A 19309-nucleotide genomic window follows, 5' to 3' on the forward strand; every position below is an offset into this window, starting at 1 on the left:
GGAAAGTTCCTGTTCTTTGAATTCTGAAGTCAATGGCTTCTGTCTCTGTGTGATGTGGTCTCTGTCTCTATGACCCTCTCCCTAGGGTGGTGTCTGTGTGTGTGTGTGTGTGTGTGTGTGTGTGTGTGTTTACGTGAATAAAAATGCATTCCTTTAAGTACTAACTTTTCTATTTATACACGTTTTCTCTGTTACAGGAATATTTCCTGTAAGTATACTCTTTCCTTTTTTATTGACACACATTTATTTATTCATATTTCAGCTTGAGTTTTGAAAGGGAAGGGAAACAAACAGTCAAATCTGTAAGCATAGCCAAGGGGAGGATCCTTCATTCTAAAACGCTTTGTGGTCTGTGTGCTCTCAAGGAGCTTGCCAGGTGAACTAGTGCCCAATTTTTCCCAGTGGTTAATCATACTACAATAGAAGCAGTTTTCATACTTCAAGGTTTCATGCTAAAAGGAAATACCTTTTTGGCTCAGGAAAGCTCCAGAAAGAATCTTGACTACATGATCTTACAGATAAGCCCACTGATACAATTGATTGGCGGAAAATGTTTCTAAAACGATTTGGTGGTTTAATGAACACAATCATTCAACTTCTGACGGTTATTGACTTCTGACATTGACCAGAATGCAGAAACTAGCAGAGACAAAGGGAAGATTGATGAAATCTGAGCATTCCCAGACCTGAACATGTTGTTGTCTCCTACTTCTTTCCAAGCTGGAAAGATGAAGTCTGAGTGATTGGTAAGCATCTTTGATGGACATTCCAGCTAACCAGAAATTCCTAGATAGGCTTACTGCGGATTCAATTTCTAGGGAGCTGGAGTTGAAGACAGGTCAAGGAGTAAATTTCGTTTGAGTTCAGATTGAAAAGAGCTAGGTACAATTCGGATGGTGTCTCTTCCCTGATAGTTGTCTGTACTCTTGCCTTCACTGTAAACTAGGAGTAATCCTGTTCTTCCAGCGAGTGATCCCCATATCTTAACAAGGGCCTGGTATGTTTAATCTAACACTCTGGTTGCTGTTTTATCACCCCATTCTCCTTGGATGCCACTGCAGCCACCGTTCTTCTCTTTACTTCTGCCTCCTAGTTACCTAGGTTTCTAATATCTTACTGGTGGCTTCTCACAGTCAGTCCAATCCATCTTTTCCTTGACTTATAGATGACTATTAATTTAATCCTAAAGCAATGATTTTATTCCGTGTTGCATTTTTTTGAATAATGGCACTTTATTTGAGCTTATGCAATGTAAGATAAGACTTCCTTTCAGACTGTGTAAAAGTTTATCCATTAAAAACAAAGGTGACACAAAACACTAACCTTAGTGATAGCTGAAATGTTATTAACAATATGCGTATCTGAAACACATATTTAAACAAAACCATCTCTGGGATGTGCTTATCTTCTAGAATTGAAAAGTAGTTTTATATTCTTCCTCATTGCTAAGTTTGCCTAGCAAACTCATGCAATAGGAACTGCATTATTCTTAAGTATTACTCAAAAAATAATCTTGCTGGAATCATCAATATATTCTGAAATCAAATAGAAAAGTAGTAACATGCTTGGGCTTTCTATCAGGGATTCTGAGCCACTGAGGACTCTGTCAAGATGGTGGGGGCAGAATGAATTCTGTTCCGTAGTACATTTTTTTATTGTTTTATGTCCAAATCCCCAAACTCCATCTTTTATTCTCTAACTTGTCCTCCAGCATTTAAAACATAGCCAAAAAGGAAATAATAGATAACTGAACCACATGACTTAAAAACAACAGCAAACCCTTTCTGGTGTCTAAGTGACCGGATGATATAATCTGACAAAAGGAAAATGAATAAACTTAGCATTATTAGCTCATGTCAAAATGTAATTCAATTGCTTATTTTTGTTTGGAGTTACAATACTGCAGATTGAATGAGCCACATGTTGTGAGTATACAACCTTCCCATTTTGCTGACATTCCTTTTCAAAAACTGCGTGGGGGCAGATGATGCTGGCAGCTAGAAATAACAGTTTCTAAGTCCCATCTTCAAGCTTAGGGTCAGTTTGGGTTCTCCAGGATCAGTCTCCATTCAGATGAACTGACCAAAACTTTGGGTTTCCCATGGTCTCTTATATGTTTAATAATTTGCTGTGTAAACTCACAGACTTTAGTAAAAGTTGTTGTCTTCACAAACAGTGTCCAGGGAACTTCATGACAGTACAGGGACACTGTCTTCAGCCTATATGACCAAGCATCCTATATCCAGGTGGGAGAAAACTAAAGTGTTCTAAGAATAAGTGTGATTTCCATGAAAGAATTATGTGTTATATTCATGAGTAGAAACCCATAGAATTGTAAAATAAGTCAATTTCCTGAGAATATCTACATCAAGGAAAACCCCAACTGTGAAATACAATGATTGTATGAAAATAATAAGTAAGAAGATCAAAAGAGAGTCTGGTTAGCTCTCTTGGTTTCTAAGAAGCAATGACCTTTTAAAAAGATATTTGAAGACCCACAGAGTGACAGAGGTGCCTCTGTGATAATTAAGGGACCATTAAGCCCAAGAGGTTTTAAAAGGCGGAATTAAAAAAATGGATTTAGAGGGGCTTATGGTTTGAATTTATCTCACCTCATCTTCTTTTGTCCCTTTTAGCACATTTTCCTAACAGCTAAGCAGAATTTAAAGATAGGAATAAACCTAGGGCTCTGCTCACTCACCTGCAGCCCTAGTGATGGAGTCTAAAGGGTTAGCAGCAGGGGGAGGGTTAAGAAAGCACAGAAGAATGGGGACAAGAGTCTACAGAGGGGAGCACAGGAGAGAGCAGGGGGAGGGTTGAGGGAGTACAGGAGGATGGGGACAAGAGTCTACAGAGGGGAGCACAGGAGAGAGCAGGGGGGTGTTGAGGGAGCACAGGAGGATGCTTAAGAGTGTCTACAGAGGGGAGGACAGGACACTGGCCAACTCAAAGATGAAAACCTTTCACAACAGATCAAGGAAACAAATGCCTACAATCTGCAGTAGGAAGAAAACACCGGGAAACCAATCCTTAAAGGTGAATGGAAGGAAGGCTGAGTCTTGTGACGCTCCGCAGTTTCTCCCTCAGCTAATGCTTACACGTGCACCGCAGCTTTCCAAAGCAAACTGAGAAGCTAGGTATCTGTGGACTTCTCCAAACTGTCTGCCAGCCCAAGAACCTGAGCAATTAGTGCATGGAGTTCATTATAGGGGGGAATTGGATTTGATTACCTTTTCTGTAAACAGTGATTGACTAGGACAGTCCATTTTGCTAACATTTATACAGCAGTAGAGTTTAATTATGTATTATTTTGCCACAAGGCAAAACTAGACTGACATACAGCAGAGTGAAAATTTGCAATGAAGTGTAAATGTCTACTTCTAATTTTCTGCTAATTGCTTTCCTATATTATTTATGACTTTGCGAACATGCTTATGTAAGTACACAGATTTGCATTCTAGCATAAAATATTTCTGAAAGTTAATGAAGACACTTTTTTATAACATAAATCAAAATCAATATTCTGTATGGTTTCTATACACACGTTAATTTTATGCTGCTGATTTAGTTTCTGTGGTCAAATCAGTCAACTAGGTAAACACGATTCTTCTAATGGCCTGCTTTGAAACTGATTTTGTTTTTATACACCATTTAGAGTAGATAGTAGAACTTTTCCAGAATTCTAAGTATATTTTTCATAAAGTTATGCTTTTTCTCTATCTTTTAAGCATATGTCTATGTTGGTTTGTTCCTTAAAATAATTACACAGTTATAAATTAGTCACACTAGTCCAAGACAGTTCCTGAAAGATTAAATGTCTAACATAAAAAAGTATTCTGCATAAAGAAGTGGTTGATTACACAGGAAAAGGAAGTTCTGGGGGAGGGAATATTTACATTTATGGGTAAAAGTTCAAATGTTACCAGTATGTCTAGTATTTATTGTGTCCGTATTTGGTAATTTCTACTTAGGTGAATTTCTGACATACTCTGACATGGACACAGAGGCCAATGTTAAAGAAATATAGAGTATGAAGCTTATATGTGTTAATCTTACTATTTTGCTTACTAGATAATTCTTGATGCAAAATAAGGAAAAATACTAAATTATAAACCTAAAAGTACAAATTTAACTCAAACCTGAGTCACATATCATCATGCTTCCAAATAAAATGATTTCCTGTCTTCAATAACAGAAATATGGCCTTTTGTGATGGTCAGTAGGTCCAGGCATAATTTTAATTAGAAAATAGGTTTATATATTCAACAATAAAAGCTATAGTTTAAGGTCGGGTGGTGGTGGCACACCGCTTTAATCCCAGCACTTGGAAGGCAGAGACAGGTGAATCTCTGTGAGTTCAAGGCCAGCCTGGTCTAGACAGGCTCCAAAGCTACAGAGAAACCCTGACTTTAAAAACAAAAGAAAACAAAAACTATAGTTTATATATGAGATAAAACACTAGCCAGGCGTTGGTGGCTCATGCCTTTAATCCCAGCACTCAGGAGGCAGAGGCAGGCAGATCTCTGTGACTTTGAGGCCAGCCTGGTATATAGAGTGAGTTCCAGGACATCCTCCAAGCCAATACAGAGAAACCCTGCCTTGAAAAACCAAAATAAAATAAAAAAACAAGCAAAAAGACACTAACCAGTCTTGATCCAAGTGTATGTATGTGTCTATATCACACAGCAATATGACATTGGAGCTTTTATTATAGCTTAAGTTTGTAGACACATGTATGGCTATATAAAACATTTTTATGTATCAACAAAAGGAATAATGGAGAGTAGCATGGGAACTAACCATATGAAAAAGAAACTCACAAGGTAAACACGAGTAGTCAATAGAACCCTAGAATACTCAAACAGGGGGTGCTATTTCTAGTTACTAATCTACTTCTTTAGGGGTTGGCTAGAAGGAAAACAAAATTCATGAGGTCCCTTCTTGGCTTCCATTCTAATCCTTTTAGTTTGTTCCAGGGTGTTCTCTGTGCTAATCAAGAAGATTAGAATAATGTCTTACACGCCCTTGGCCCCACACCAGTTAACAGTGGTTTACACGCCCTTGGACTGACACCAGAGGAGACACATTTACAGATTCTCCGTCTTTCTGTATGCAACTGCTCTCAGCTCAAACAATGTGGAATGTGTACAAAGCGTATCACAGTGTCAGCTATCTTTGTTCTTCTCTGTTCAGAACTTTAAAAGAATCTTCTCTCTTTTAATTTTACTTTGTGTGATATCTGCAGCCAGCACTTGCTCATATCCTGGAATTGGTGCTGTCTAAACCGTACATAGCTCTTCATTCGGAGGACTAGATTTCAGGTCAAGAGGTGGGATGATTTTTCTCTGACCCCTGCCCCCACTCACCCAGGAAGCCTACTGGAAGAGAACATTGCATGGAAAGAAAGCTTCCCAGGGCTTAGGATTTTTGTGGGGATAGTTGCTCAGGTAGAGCATGACCAGCAGTAGAATACTAGGTTCACACACTCACCTTGACCTCGGATCACTATTGGTTGTAGTGTCTTAGCTCCTGCCGGTCTCCCTTGTAGCAGGCTTTCTCAGACAGTCATCCCCAAGTCATGACATGGAGACTTATTATTAACTGTAAACGATCGGCCTTAGCTTATTAGGTTTGTCCCACTAGCTCTTAGAACTTCGTTTAACCTGTTTCTATTCATCTACGTTTTTTCCTCAGGACTTTTTTTTTAACCTTTCTCTCATTCTTTATGTCCTGCTTTTCCGCTTCCCTCCATGTCTGGCTGGCTGGTTGGCAGGCCCCGGGCATCTTTCTCTCTTTCTGCCTCCTCTCCTGAGCCTAGATTCATCCTCCTCTTTATTCTCCCTGCCCAACAGCCCCACCCATCCCTCTACTGTGTAACTATTGACTGTAAGGTATCTTAGGCAGGGTGGGTAAAACAATTGCAGCATGTCTTTACGTAGTTGAACAAATGCAGCACAAACAAATGCAACACTCCTTTTCATAGTTAAGGTCATATTCTCAAATGCAACACGCTTACACAGCTAATGTTCCATAACACTCCTTGACTTCATCTCATGAATGGGTGGCAGGGTTTGGGGCTGCCCTGGCTCTTCTTTTCTTGTTACTTGCCTGAAATATAGTGGCAGCATTCCTGTTTGCTCTTGAAGGTACTAACTTTGCGATGCTCAAATAAAACAGCCATAGGGCTGTTTGTGCTTTTCAAATGCAGACATTTTGTTATTTAAGACCCTTTCATGACTCCTAAACATTTACAGATGGCATTACAAATGTCTTAAGACACAATCTAAAACTTCTTGTACATCCCAGTCCTGCTAAATCTATTCTGCCTTATACAACATATGTTAGGCATTCCAGCAGTTAATTTTTAAAATACATTTTTGCCTTCAGGTTGTACTGAAGAATTTCAGAGCTTATGAAATTTTAGATTGATCTACATAGCTGCTGTTCTTCAAGACCCCACTGAGATTTCTTTCTAAAGTGAGTAACTGCATCCATTTTTTTGTTTTCTTAAGGATACTATTTTATTAGTTCTTTAAGAATCGTATAAAATGTATTTTGAGCATATTGATCCCCTCTCCTTATTCTTTCCTTACCCACCCAAATTTTTTTCTTCCTTCCCCCTTTCACCTATCAAGTCCAATTTGTGCTTCTTATATACTCTTGTGGTGTGCCTGAGGGGAGGGGGCATTGCTTGGAGCATGATTGACATACCAGGGGCTACACTCTTAGAGAAAACGGTCTCTTCCTCTCCCAGCAACTGACAGCTGCCAACAGGTGCAAGGACAGAAATGGGATCATGTGCCATACTCCCCCTTTTGTGTTGGAATTCGGTCCGCCCTGGGCTTGCACAGGTTTATTACAACCGTTATAGGTTCGTATGCTCACTTTCCTTGGTGTGTCCAGAGGACACTGGTTTCTTGTCATCCTTCACCACCTCTGCCTCCTACACTCTTCCCATCCTTTCTTCTATAGTGATCCCTGACTCTTGGGATGGGAGAGGTGGTGTGGTATGTGTGTGTTCCTTTAAAGGAGGAGCTGTGGTGATATCTCGCTTGTACAAATAAAGCCGATCTGAAGTGGAGCTTGCCACTAGCCAACCGTAGAGGTATGGAGGTCTGTACAGACAGACAGGAAGTGAGGTAGCTGGGTGGAAACAGGATATAAGCAGGGAGAAACAGGAACTCGCTCTCTGGTCTGCTGAGATGTAAAGAAGGTGAGGTGTGGCAAGTGGCTTGCTCCTCTCTGATCTCTCAGCATTTTCCTCTATAGCTGACTCTGGGTTTTTATTACCTAGACCAATTAAGGACTCCATTTACAGAGGCACATTCTTCTGTCTCTTACTCTCTGCACCTTGGTCAGTAGTGGGTCTCTGCTTTAATCGCCACCTAGAATAGAGGCTCCACCACATAGAAACTTCTCTGGTGAGGACCGAAAAATGCATTGCTCTGTGAATATAAAAAGATAAGTCATTAGGAGTTGATTTAATACTATGTCCATTTAGCAGAATAATCATAGTAGGTTCTTCCCTAGGGACAATAAATGCCCAGTCATAGGTTCTTGGTCCAATAATGGTGCCTGACATACATTTCATCTTTCAGAGTGAAAGACAGATATAATCAGAAGGTAATTGGTTATTTACATGAGGCTTAAAGCACGACTTCACCAGTTGGCATGCCTTGGCAGAGCAGTCCTTGCTGAAGCTTACAGGGTTTGCAGCTAGTATGATTAACATGTTTTCCTCCAGGACCTTGTATAGTGCATTCTAACACTAAAAAAATAGCTAGTGGGGATGGTGTAATTAAGGGTCCTACCATCAAGTTCTGGATAGTAGTCAGGCACAATGGCGATAGTATGTTATGTTTGAGGGTCTATATGACCTCACTGATCAATAAATCCAAAGGAAATGGCTTATTCCAGACACTGAGCAAGACCCTCTGGTGTCTTAATGTCTTAATTAGGGGCATTGCCAGCCTTGGTGTAGAGTAGAGCCTTTCAGTGTGTGTGTGTGTGTGTATGTGCGCACGCGCGTGTGTGTGTGTGTGTGTATGTATGTGTGTGCACACCACAAAGCTTTTTAGTAGTAGGTTTCCATATGCATATGTGTTTTTTGAAATGGCATTTGTCCATCCCTGTACTCTCTCTTTACCTGACACTTGTCTCTTGGTCCCAGTTTAACCCATGTCCCATCAGTCACTTTAAATCCTTTATACAAGTGTATTCTACCTCTTTTCCCACGAAAACTCCTCCTCAATGCCCCTTAGTAATTTCCTGATCTCTATGAACATCCCAAATGGAACACCTGTATCTGGAGATTCAAATTAACATGCAGGTAAGAGAAAACATGTGACATTTTATGTTGCTTGATCTGCGTTACCTTACTCACAATGGCTGTTTCCAACTCCACTCATTTACCTGTGCGTTTTATAATTTCATTTTTTCCCTAGTAGCGGGATGGCATTCCATTGTATAACTATAACATATTTTTAACATCCATTCATCAGTTAAAGGATATCGGGGCTGTTTCCGTTTCCTGACTATTGTGAACAGAGCAGCAACGAACCTGGATGAGCGGTTATCTCTAGGATATGGAATGCTTTGGGTGTTTATTACAAGAGTGGTATTGTGGGAATGCTTTTCGCCAATAGATTTGGGGTACTGGCCTCAGGGCATGGCCTGGTGCTGCCTGAGGACTGAAAACCTGGATGGGGAGCACTCTCAAGCTCCCTTGCTCTGGTTCCTGCTTGGTTTGGTGGGACACCAAGTGGCAGAGATGTGTGGCAGGGTCAGTAGTGGCTTCCACTTTGTTCTGTATTTGAGTTTTGTCTTTCCGTTGCACCCCTTAATAAATTGGTTTTTGTTACCTCTGTGAGTTCACGTGAGCATCACCAGTGGTATAGCTGAATCATAAGGGGGAAGTATTTTCAGCGTTTCTGAAGAATCTCCACTCTGATTCCCACGGAGGCTGAGCCACAACACAATTTGCATTTCCATAAGCAGCAAGTTAAGTGCTCCTCCTTCCTCCACATCAACACCAACGTTCCTGGTCGTTCGTCATTTTGACCTGAGTCATTCTGTGTGAGGTGCAAATCTCAAAGTAGTTTGGTTTACAGCTCTCCAACTGGTAACGATGCCGAACAGATTTTTTGAAAATGCTTCTCTAACACTTGCGTCTTATCCTTTTGAGAAGTGGACTCCAAAAAAATTAAGCAACAAGGAAACCAGCAGACTAAGCAATCAGCTTTCCAACATGGTTCGGAAGCAAACTGGGTGAAGAAGCATCCAGGGATGGGGAGCTCGCTATACTTTTTATCCTCTGCTGTGTGTTCGTTACCCTTTCTTCTTCTTGGCTACTTCACTGAGAATTGTTTCTTTATTATTCATTGCCAGTGGCTTGACTATCTTGTGATTCAGATGTCATTTGTGCGGTTCTGTTTTTATTTTGGTGCATGACTGTCTTAGATTTCATACTTGGGTGTTTATGCTAAGGTTAAAACTTCTGAATTTCTGGGTAGTTAGTGCTTCAAACATTTTCGTATCCTGCCCTATCTTTTTCGTCTTCATCTTCCTTCCTCCTTCTCCTCCTCTTCCTCTGAAAGTCTGATTATGGTTTTGTTAGAGCTATAGTTGCTGCTCAGATTTTTTTAATTTTTAAATTTTTAAACTTTTATTTCTCTGCACTGTGTCAGTTGCTCAATATCTTTCGTATAATTTAATCATTGAGAACTTCCTAAATGCACTTTTTCAGTTTGCTGAATTTTATTTGTTGCATGTGATTCTTTGGTATAGTTAACATCTGCTTTTTGAAACTCTTGCTCATTGTTCTAATGTTTTGCTTAAAGTCTCTGGAAACATTCTCCTATTACTGCTTTTCAGGGTTTCTGCTAATGAAATGACTCCTGAAATTTCTAGTTTTCATTTTAAAAAGAATATTCCCTTTATCTTTTGATAGTACAGTACAATTAAATCATTTTCCCCTTCACTTTCCTTCCTGCAAAATTTCCCATGCACTCCTCCCTGCTCTCTGATGCTATTCAAATATATGGTCTCATTTTTTAATTAGTTACGTATGTATTACGTACATATGCATTCCTAAATATAACCTATTCAGTCTTCATTTTACTTTTACGTATGTTCTGTTTTAATTACTCAGCTCTGTCTCACTTGAGGAGTATTCTTTTCTGCGTCTTTCCTTCTCTAGAAAGACCTGCAGGGATTCTGGATCTGGGGGGGAGTTGATATTATGACGATCTAGATTTTGTTTCTCTACCTGACTATAGTTTGTTGGGTGATTTCTGGTTTTTAGACATTGTCTTCTTGCTACCACAGCATTTCCAAGCTTTGCTCTAAGAAGTCAAAAGAAGATTCTTCTGAACTGATCTGCTTCTGTGTCTTTGCCTTTCTGGTGTCTCCTGCATGCCCCGAGGGTTAGAAGGAGCTCTTCTTGTCTGGTCAGAACTTAGCCATCACTCAGTTGAAGGCCAATTTCAGATATGGTACCAGGAGGCTGTTCTCTTCCCAGCTTAAAATACCCTATGCCAGTTGTCAGGCTTTCTTTGTTAGCTTTGCTTCCCTGACAGAGCTTTGCACATGCCCTGTAATGCTGGCTGCCTAGAATCTGAAGATGCGTTTTATATGCTTTATCCGTGATACAGCTGTGATGGCACGAAGAATGATCTAGTCTTGGTGTTAACTTCACCATGAATGAAATTCTTGATCTTATTAAAAATTGAATTAGATGGCAAAAAATATAATTGCTGACATTGTAATGGCTACGTGGAAACTCGTGGTAGGCTAGCGAATCAAAGTTTTATTTATTAATGAGTTCTTTAATTGCGTACTGTTTGTGTTTTCTTTCATGATAAAGAGAATTTCATAATCATTATTTGTTCCATTCCTTTAATACAGAAGCATTTAGATTTCTACAGTGTCTGGTCTCTAAGATATCCCATGTCTTTAGCAACAAGGCTGTTGTGGAAAGTGTCTTATTGATGAGTAGGTGCCTTTCTGCTGTTTTCATGTGTGCTAATGCAACTCCTTGTTAGTTATTAAATGGTGGCCCCTATGTTAAAAACAGAGAGAGGTGACAGGAAGTTATGAGGGAAAGGTAGAGGAAGAGAGAAACAAATACACACACAATGAGAGAGAGAGAGAGAGAGAGAGAGAGAGAGAGAGAGAGAGAGAGAGAGAGAGAGAGAGAGAGGAGAGGGAGAGGGAGAGATAGATTTTGAAGGGATATTGGTGAATAGATTTATCCTGCTAAATCATGTAGCCCTGTTGATCTGTGGTGTGCACCTCCTTACACCTGGATTAGCTAGACCATGGCATCTTTCATTTACAAACCAGAACAATTCTCTGAAATTTATAAAATCAAAAAACCATTGGTTAATGGTTTTGACGAAAAGCTCATCTATGAGAAGGAATTTGGGCTGACCAAAGGGGTGGGTCCTTGGGGGAAACTTTTAAAGGCTCATGTTGGAAAGTGGCTCCAGTCAGCAGGCCATGATAACTCCCCTGCTTAGTCAAGAACTTAGTACAGACTGTGTGATGGAGAAGAGAATAACCTTAAATGTTTACTCTAGATAATAACCTTTATTTTATGATTGAGACAAAAAACCTTCTTGACTTCAAAAATAAAGATTAATACAGTTTTGGAAGTGGTGTATAGGGCATATTTAATGACTGAGTTTCCTTGGAAACTAAAGGAATGATGTTTTGACCTTACTATGCTGCCTTTGAAGTTTGGCTGGTTGAGATTATGGAAAAGGTCCATCTGAACTTTTAAAGCCTTCTGCATATCAGAAAATATAGATAAGGAAACTCATACCACAGGCTTTCTCTACATTTTAAATGTGCTAAAGTGACTCTTTTTAAAATGATTTGCTCTGTTTTAAGATTTTTTTTAAATCTTAAGTGTTTGAGGTTTTACTTCAATGTATGTATGGGTACCACAAGCTTGGCATCCAGAAATGGGATTGATTCACACTGAACTAGAGTTACAGTGTGAGCCGCAATGTGGGTTTTAGGAACTGAAGCTGTGTCTTTGGCTGGAGCTGCAAGTGCTATTGACTGCGGAGCCATTTCTTCAGCTCCTCCTTTTACCAGATTTTTAAAATTCAGTTTAGAAAAAAATCGTATTTTACACATCAATTCCAGTTCCCTCTCCTTCCCATCCTCTCATGCCCTCCACTGATCCCCCAATCCCACCCCCTATTTACTCTGCAGTGAGGATGAAGCCTTCCATGGGGGATCATCAAAGTCTGTCACATCATTTGAGGGGAGAGACTAGGCCCTCTTCCAAGTATCTGTGCTGAGAGATTATCCCTCCATGGAAATGAGCCCCCAACCTCCATTTGTGCAGTAGGGACAAATACTGGTTCCACTGTCACTGGTCCCATAGACTGCCCAGGCCTCCTAACTGGCACCCATGCAGAACGCTTGGTTTGGTCCAATGCTGGTTTCCCAGCTTTATGACTGGGGTATGTGTGCTCTCACATGGTCAGGTCAGCTAGTTCTGTGGGTTTCTTCAGCATGGCCTTGACCCCTTTGCTCATCCTTCCTTCCTCTGCAACTGGATTTCAGGAGTACAGTTCAGTGTTTAGCTGTGGGTCTTTTCTTCTGCTTCCATCAGCTACTGGATGAAGGCTCTAGGGTGGTAATTAAGGTAGTCATCAATCTCATTGTAGGGGAAAGGCATTTGAGGTAGCCTCTCCACTATTGCTTAGATTCTTAGTTGAGTCTTTACCAGATTTTTGAGTAGACAAATTTTCTGACTTATTAGGACCGAAGTGAAATCATAACTTTTAATCCACCTGTTTCCTGTGTTGTGTTGGTGGACCAGCTAGCTGTCCTGAGTATAGTGAAGAAAAGATGGAGAGCTCTTTCTCATAAGGCTTGGGAGACTTTCACAGTGAAAATATCACAAGACTAAATTCAAATTACCATATTTTAACAACAGCTTTGCAAACATGTTGGATATTTAGGTCTGCACAGAATGCTGGTGCTGCAGCTGAAGAGATCACATGGGCTTTACTTGAGGCCAACACATTTGTTTTTGCAATCACTGAGAATTTTAATCCTGACTTTTGTCAAGTCTGACTTTAGAAGAATAAATTTTTTGGGCTACCTTCAATATTCAATGATTTATTAATACTACAAAAGTTTTGGCCTGAAAATGAAGTGGAGGTTATACGCTTGAACCTTAAAATTCCTTAAAACACAAGTATTCAACGTAACATTTTTTTATTCTAAGAAAATTTAAGATGTTCTCGCACAATTATGTGATTGTAACTCCTTTTTAAGTCTGATAATTGAAAACATTATTTTTAAAACTATTGTACATGGAGCCAGGCGTTGGTGGCGCACGCCTTTAATCCCAGCACTCGGGAGGCAGAGGCAGGCGGATCTCTGTGAGTTTGAGGCTGGGCTGGACCGACAGCCTCGAAAACAATACCGAGAAACCCTGTCTTGTAAAAACCAAAAAAAAAAAAACTATTGTACGTGGACTTTTGGGGGAAATTAATTTTTTTCTAATTATAATAGATTCCATGTACATTTGAAAATTTATTTGTATGGTAGATTACTTATTCAAAATATAGGCAGTGCTAGCATTCATGTGGATATTCAGATAGATTATAATAAATGAGTGGTCTCCCAGGATTCAGAGATTCATGCTTCAGAGTCATCATTATGAAAGAGTAAGAGGGATGTTTTCAAACTCTACAGAGAGATGAACTAATTGACCAAAATTCCCAAATGCAGTCCCCTAATCCAAATGTCGAACCACTTTTGTGCACTTGATAAAAGAATTTCAACCAGGACAGGTTGTATGTAAATCAGACGCTTTGCTCCTTAAAGCTTGTATTATGATCTCACAAAGGCCAAGGACTCCTTTACTTCTATAACCCTGTTTGCGGGGGAGAGTATCAATGATTTCATCAAGAATAAGTGCCTTTATATTTTTCATAACTTTGTTCTTTTGAGGAGAGCATCAGGATGTTTTGACTCAAGGAGAAAGGAATACTGACTGAGTGCTCATGTTGTAGTACCCATGTGATGTCGAGAGAGGTTTGGGTTTTGAAATTTACTCATTAACTTCAGTGAGTTCTCTTTGAATCTTTAACTCTAAAAAGTTACTGTTTCTTCCAATAGTAAAACTAAACAAAACACTCTAACCAATAGCATGGAATATTTCTGATTCTTTGCACACGTGCACGTGTCTGCTGATACCATTAGAACTGGAGGTGAATGAGGAAGGCTCCCTCCATCATTGGCTTTTCCCTGCTTTCACTAATACTCTGGTGCACTCCCTCATTTGTTTTCCAAAGCTCCCAACCTTACACAGCACCGGTGGCTTAGTAGTCACTTAGCTGTGTGCATATCCCCTATTGCTTTCTTAGACTCTACATTAAAAGACATAACTTTCCAACGTGTCTTTTGAACCAACTAGCTCATTTTGTTATTTTTAATCCAGGCAGACATGAAAAGGACACATCAACAACATCCTTTTCTTCCTAAGTGTCCAATACCAAAGACTGACAAGTCCTTCCCCCAGTGAGGGTGCTTCTCTTGTTTAGAAGAAAAAAACCAATTACTAGAATGACAACTGTACCTATTTAACAGAAGCAAAAGGTCAGGAGTGTCAGCCAGGGTCTCCATTTTGTAAAGCTCCTGAATTTAGATTAACAATGGCAATTAATGATTTGTTTTTCAGAACTAAACAGGTTTTCTAATGTTGGTGACCTCTGATCTCCATGACCTATCAATGACTTTCTTTCAGTTATGGTTAGCCATGAGGAATGTTTATGACAAATCTCCTAACTTTCTCTTCATTTCTTTAAAATTTCCTTTATTCATGTGTATAGGCTTTAGTCTACAGGTATATCTGTGTACTATGTGCATGCCTGGTCCCTGGTGAGGTCAGAAAATGGTATCAGGTCACCTGGAACTGGAGTTATAGGTGGTTGTGAGCTACCATGGAGATGCTGGCGATTAATCCCGGGTTACTTGGAATAACAGCAGTGCTCTGAACTACTGATTAATCTCACCCATACCTCATGTTATTCTTTAGTTCATCATTCCCCTGTTACTCCTAGCAACAGCCAACTGATGGCCAGAAAAGAAACACATTCTCTTTCTCCCTTTCTTTTTGCTGCCCTATATTTACCTTGTCTGTAAGCAGACACTTAGCTGTCTATCTTCTCCCTTATACCAGATTTTTACAAAATAAAACCTGTGCTATTATAGCCATTCATTACCTTGTCTGCCTTTCCTCCTCACTGACCCTATAGAATATGGGTACACCTAGGTAGAAACAAGATCTTTTCATGATGCTATTGTGCAAACATTGTGAAGTACATGTACTGCAGCGGTATTATTCATATTTAACAAGAGGCTTTGATTACATCTGGATTCAGCCTCATGAGTGACAATAAGATAGAAGCTTCAGTCATTCAGAATAACATAAACAGCATTTGTAGATTTCTCTAGCTTTCCAGTTTGGGGTAATTTAAAACCCTCCAAATTAGACTACTGGAAAAAAAATCACTGGAAATGCAAATACATAAAAGGCTGTCCAGGAGACATGTGAACTGACAGGGATAATAACCTTGGCAGTTCTGTAATCGCTGAGCACACCAAAGCTGACAGAGCAAATACCTTCCTTCTTCCTACTGACTAAATGTACCTAAAATGTAATGCTTTAAGCGAGCCAGATGAGAACATATCGTTCTCGGAGCTTGTCTTTCAATCTTTTTTTTCAGACTCATCATTTCTTGCTGTGTTTCACAAGGCAAGGATGTGGTTTAATATTGAACTAGTTACTCCATGATCAGCTGTGTTAAAATCCATTACGAAGACAACTTTTCAGGCAAGGAGCAAATAGTAGGCGTAATCCCCTACTTAGAATGGCCTTTTCGAGAATCAGTCTACCTCTATCCATCGTATCAACATCATTCCAGGAACCGCTGAATCCTGACTACTCGATGAGTAGATAAAGAACCTGGAGGAGTACATATCGGCATTATTTTTCCTCCATGCCCATTTTGTTAATGAAGCAAGTGTCAACGGAAGCTGGTCAGAAATACTTTGACACCCATCTGCTTGCTGAGACCCTGACTGTGTCTGCTTCTGATTTAGTTCACTGTTGTCAGATTATTTCTACTCTTTCTGGATTTTTTTAGGGCTGCTATAACAAACACAATGGATGAAGTTGCTTACCAGAATGTATTGTAGTCGCCATTCTGGAGGTTGGAAGTTGAAGTTTTGGCAGGGTCATGCTCCCTAAGAAGCCTTTCTTTGCTTGCTAGCTTGTAAGTAACCCAGGTGTTCCTTGGATTATGACCTGGTAACTCCAGTCTCTGCTATTCTTGCCTCCTTTTCCTCTCCGTTTAACCAGCTTTACCTCCTGTGAAGGCAGCAGTCATGGCAGACTCTTGACAGTGGCAGCATCATAACAGAACAGCAAGCTCCCTGAAAGAAAACATCTGGTGAGTGGCTGAGGGACTGGAAAGATGTGGTGAACTCACAGGAAGCAACAGCTGGTGAGACACCAGGTAAAGTCCAGGGGTGCTGAACCTTCGGTTTATAAAGGACACGATAGAACCAAACTTGCAGCACGGAATGAAGTTTGTAAGGAAGGTGGTAAATGCCTCCCACCACCACCATCACACACACACACACACACACACACACACACACACACACACACACTAACATTGCAAACAAAAAAATAAAAGTGAAATCTCCAGAAACACTCACTACCTAAGCACAATTTGGATGACAAGCTCACAGGCTGTATGAAGCAGACACAGGGAAGGACCATTGCTACTGTCCATTCTTTCAGCTGGGGCAAAGGAGGAAGATAGTGGTAAGAACAGAGTAGAGCAGGATGAGAGATACCATAATAGATGGAGTCATTATAGGCTTGAGGAGAGCGCTGACACTAGTGAGATCTCCAGAGATCTGCAAGGATGACACCAACTGGAAAAATAAGCCATAGCGTAGAGACTACATTAATAGTCCCTCCCTGATGATAATGTTGATAACTACCTTATATGCCATCCTAGAACCTTCATACAGTGACTGATGGAAGTAGAGTCAGATACTCACAGCTAAACACTGAACTGAACTCCTGGAACCCAGTGACAGAGATGGAGGAGTGATGAGCAAAGGGGTCAAGACTGTGCTGGTGAAACCCACAAAGACAGCTGACTGGACAAGGGGGAGTTCTTGAACCCCAGACTGATGTCTGAGAGGCCAGCAGGAGACTGATCCAGACTCCCTGAATGTAGTTTCAGTGAGGAGGCCTTAGGTAGTATATCAGTGTTTACCATGGCTTACGAATGAACTTTGGGAGTGCATTCCACATGAAGGGATGCTCTCTCGGCCTGGACATATGGGGAAGGGCCTAGGTTCTGCCCTGGATGAAATGACAGACCCTGGAGATCCCCCAAGGAGGGCCTCACCCTCCCTGGGGAATGATGTGGGGCTTGGGTGGGGGACTGGGGAGATGCTGGTGGAGGGGCAAAGGAGGAGTGGTGGGAGAAGGAGCTGGGATTGACATGTGAAGCATGCATGTTTCTAATAAAAAAATATATTGAGAAAAAAAAGAAACACTAAAATCAAAATGTTCCACAAGGGACAGAAAGAAACACGTCACTATTGTACCTCCCAATGCGAAATGGCCCAGCTCTACTGAGTAATCCAGAAAAAAAAAAACAGGAACCATGCGAAAAATGCAACCCCTCTCTGGCCTTCAGGTGTTGAAATCCATGTGTGGAAGGCAGGGCAGCCCAGCAGGAAGATAGCAGGCAGGGGGACACTGGCCTGAGGGTGCCTCTGCTAAAGACTGGGCAGGGGATGGGCCCCTCTTCAGCACGAAAGGAAAGCTTGCTGCTGATTCCTGCTCAGGCTTCAACTCGGGAGAGAAGACAGACAGGAGACGGCAGACAACCTATTCTTGGCTAACTTGGTTGAACTCCAAGGGTGTGCTGGCTAGATTTATGTCGACATAAGTTTTGGGGAGAAGCGACCTCAGTTGAGGAAATACTTCTGCCAGGTTGGCTTGCAGGTAAGTCTTGGGGAGATTTCTTGGTGAGCAGCTTGTACGGGAGTTCCAGGGTCCTATAAGAAAGCTCAGCAAGCCACGGGGAGCAAGCCAGCAAGGGCGCTCCTCCGTGAATCCTGCTTCAGTTCCTGCCTCCAGGTACCAGCCTTTAGTTCCGCCCATGCCTTCCCTCAGTGGTGGACTATGATGTGGAATCAAAATAAACCCTTTACTCATTAAATAGCCCTATCACAGCCATTGAAACTTGATCTAACACAAGGGAGGAAGCAACCATTCTTCCACAGAGTCAAATATAAAACATAGCTCAGTAGGTGAGGGGAGGTACGCGCCTCTTAGCAAGGGAGAAAGAGCAGCTGCTATTTCTTCTGTAGTAGTGCTTTTATTGTTTAACCATTTTCAGTCATTTAAGACTCACTTGTGTGATTATTTTTAATTGCTTTGTGTTGCTCAGTTATGCTTTATGATTGTTCTGTCTCCTCCTACACTCACTTTGTTTTGCTTTTTCTGTATGTCTTTTATATACATTTTCACTATAATTTTACTTCATCTTCCTTCCTTCCTCCCTCCCTCTCTCCCTCCCTCCTTTCCTCCCCCCCTCTCTTTCTTTCATTCCAGATTCACTTTTAGCTATTTTATTTATTGGAAGATGTATATGTGCCTACGTTAAAAATGTCTATTTGCATTTTCCTCCCATGTCCCCGTAACCACCCCTTCTAAAATTAATGTAGGAAGTACTGACATATGAATATATATTCTAATTAGTATTGCCTCTATTTACATGTGCTGTAGGCTGATTGCTACAACAAACATCAAACAAAACTGGACCTCCCTCCCTCAGTAGCCATTGGCTGATGATAGGTCTTCATCCAGGGTATGGGGCCTATGTGAAATTATCTTCATTCATATCTATTGTTAACGTCTTTGTAGGCCTTGAGCAGGCAGCCATATTGTTGAGAGTTCGTTGGAGCATCATTCCTGTCCTGATCAGAGAATTATAATGTGTCAATCATCATGATTATTTTCCATCCCCTCTTTTGTGATGTTCTCTAATCCTTAGATATCGAATTCTGTTAGATATTTCCTATTTGGAATAGGAAACCCTACAACCTTTTTTTTTTTCTCTGAATTTTGACTACTTGTGGATCTTTCTACTAGTATACATCTGCTGCAAAGGGATGAATGGGTAATGGAAATATGTGATGATGGGATCCCAGTCACCTGCAAAGAGAATATAGCCATAAAGTT

General features: G+C 40.6%; 1 long non-coding RNA gene across 3 annotated transcripts in view; it reads left to right on the top strand.

Moving 5' to 3' along the window:
* The window catches only part of LOC110342404, a 46998-nt gene that overhangs the window by 20459 nt on the left and 7230 nt on the right, over positions 1 to 19309 (top strand). The window contains exons 1-2 of one of the 3 annotated variants that reach the window (XR_005880297.1): positions 6267 to 6477; positions 16394 to 16484. This is a non-coding gene — a long non-coding RNA (uncharacterized LOC110342404). Of the gene's footprint in view, positions 1 to 6266; positions 6478 to 16393; positions 16485 to 17695; positions 18068 to 19309 lie in introns of those variants that run through there. The other 2 variants (XR_005880299.1, XR_005880298.1) reach the window with 2 other exon arrangements.

Source organism: Mesocricetus auratus, unplaced genomic scaffold (assembly GCF_017639785.1).
Source record: "Mesocricetus auratus isolate SY011 unplaced genomic scaffold, BCM_Maur_2.0 Super-Scaffold_100011, whole genome shotgun sequence".
NCBI classification, from domain to species: domain Eukaryota; kingdom Metazoa; phylum Chordata; class Mammalia; order Rodentia; family Cricetidae; genus Mesocricetus; species Mesocricetus auratus.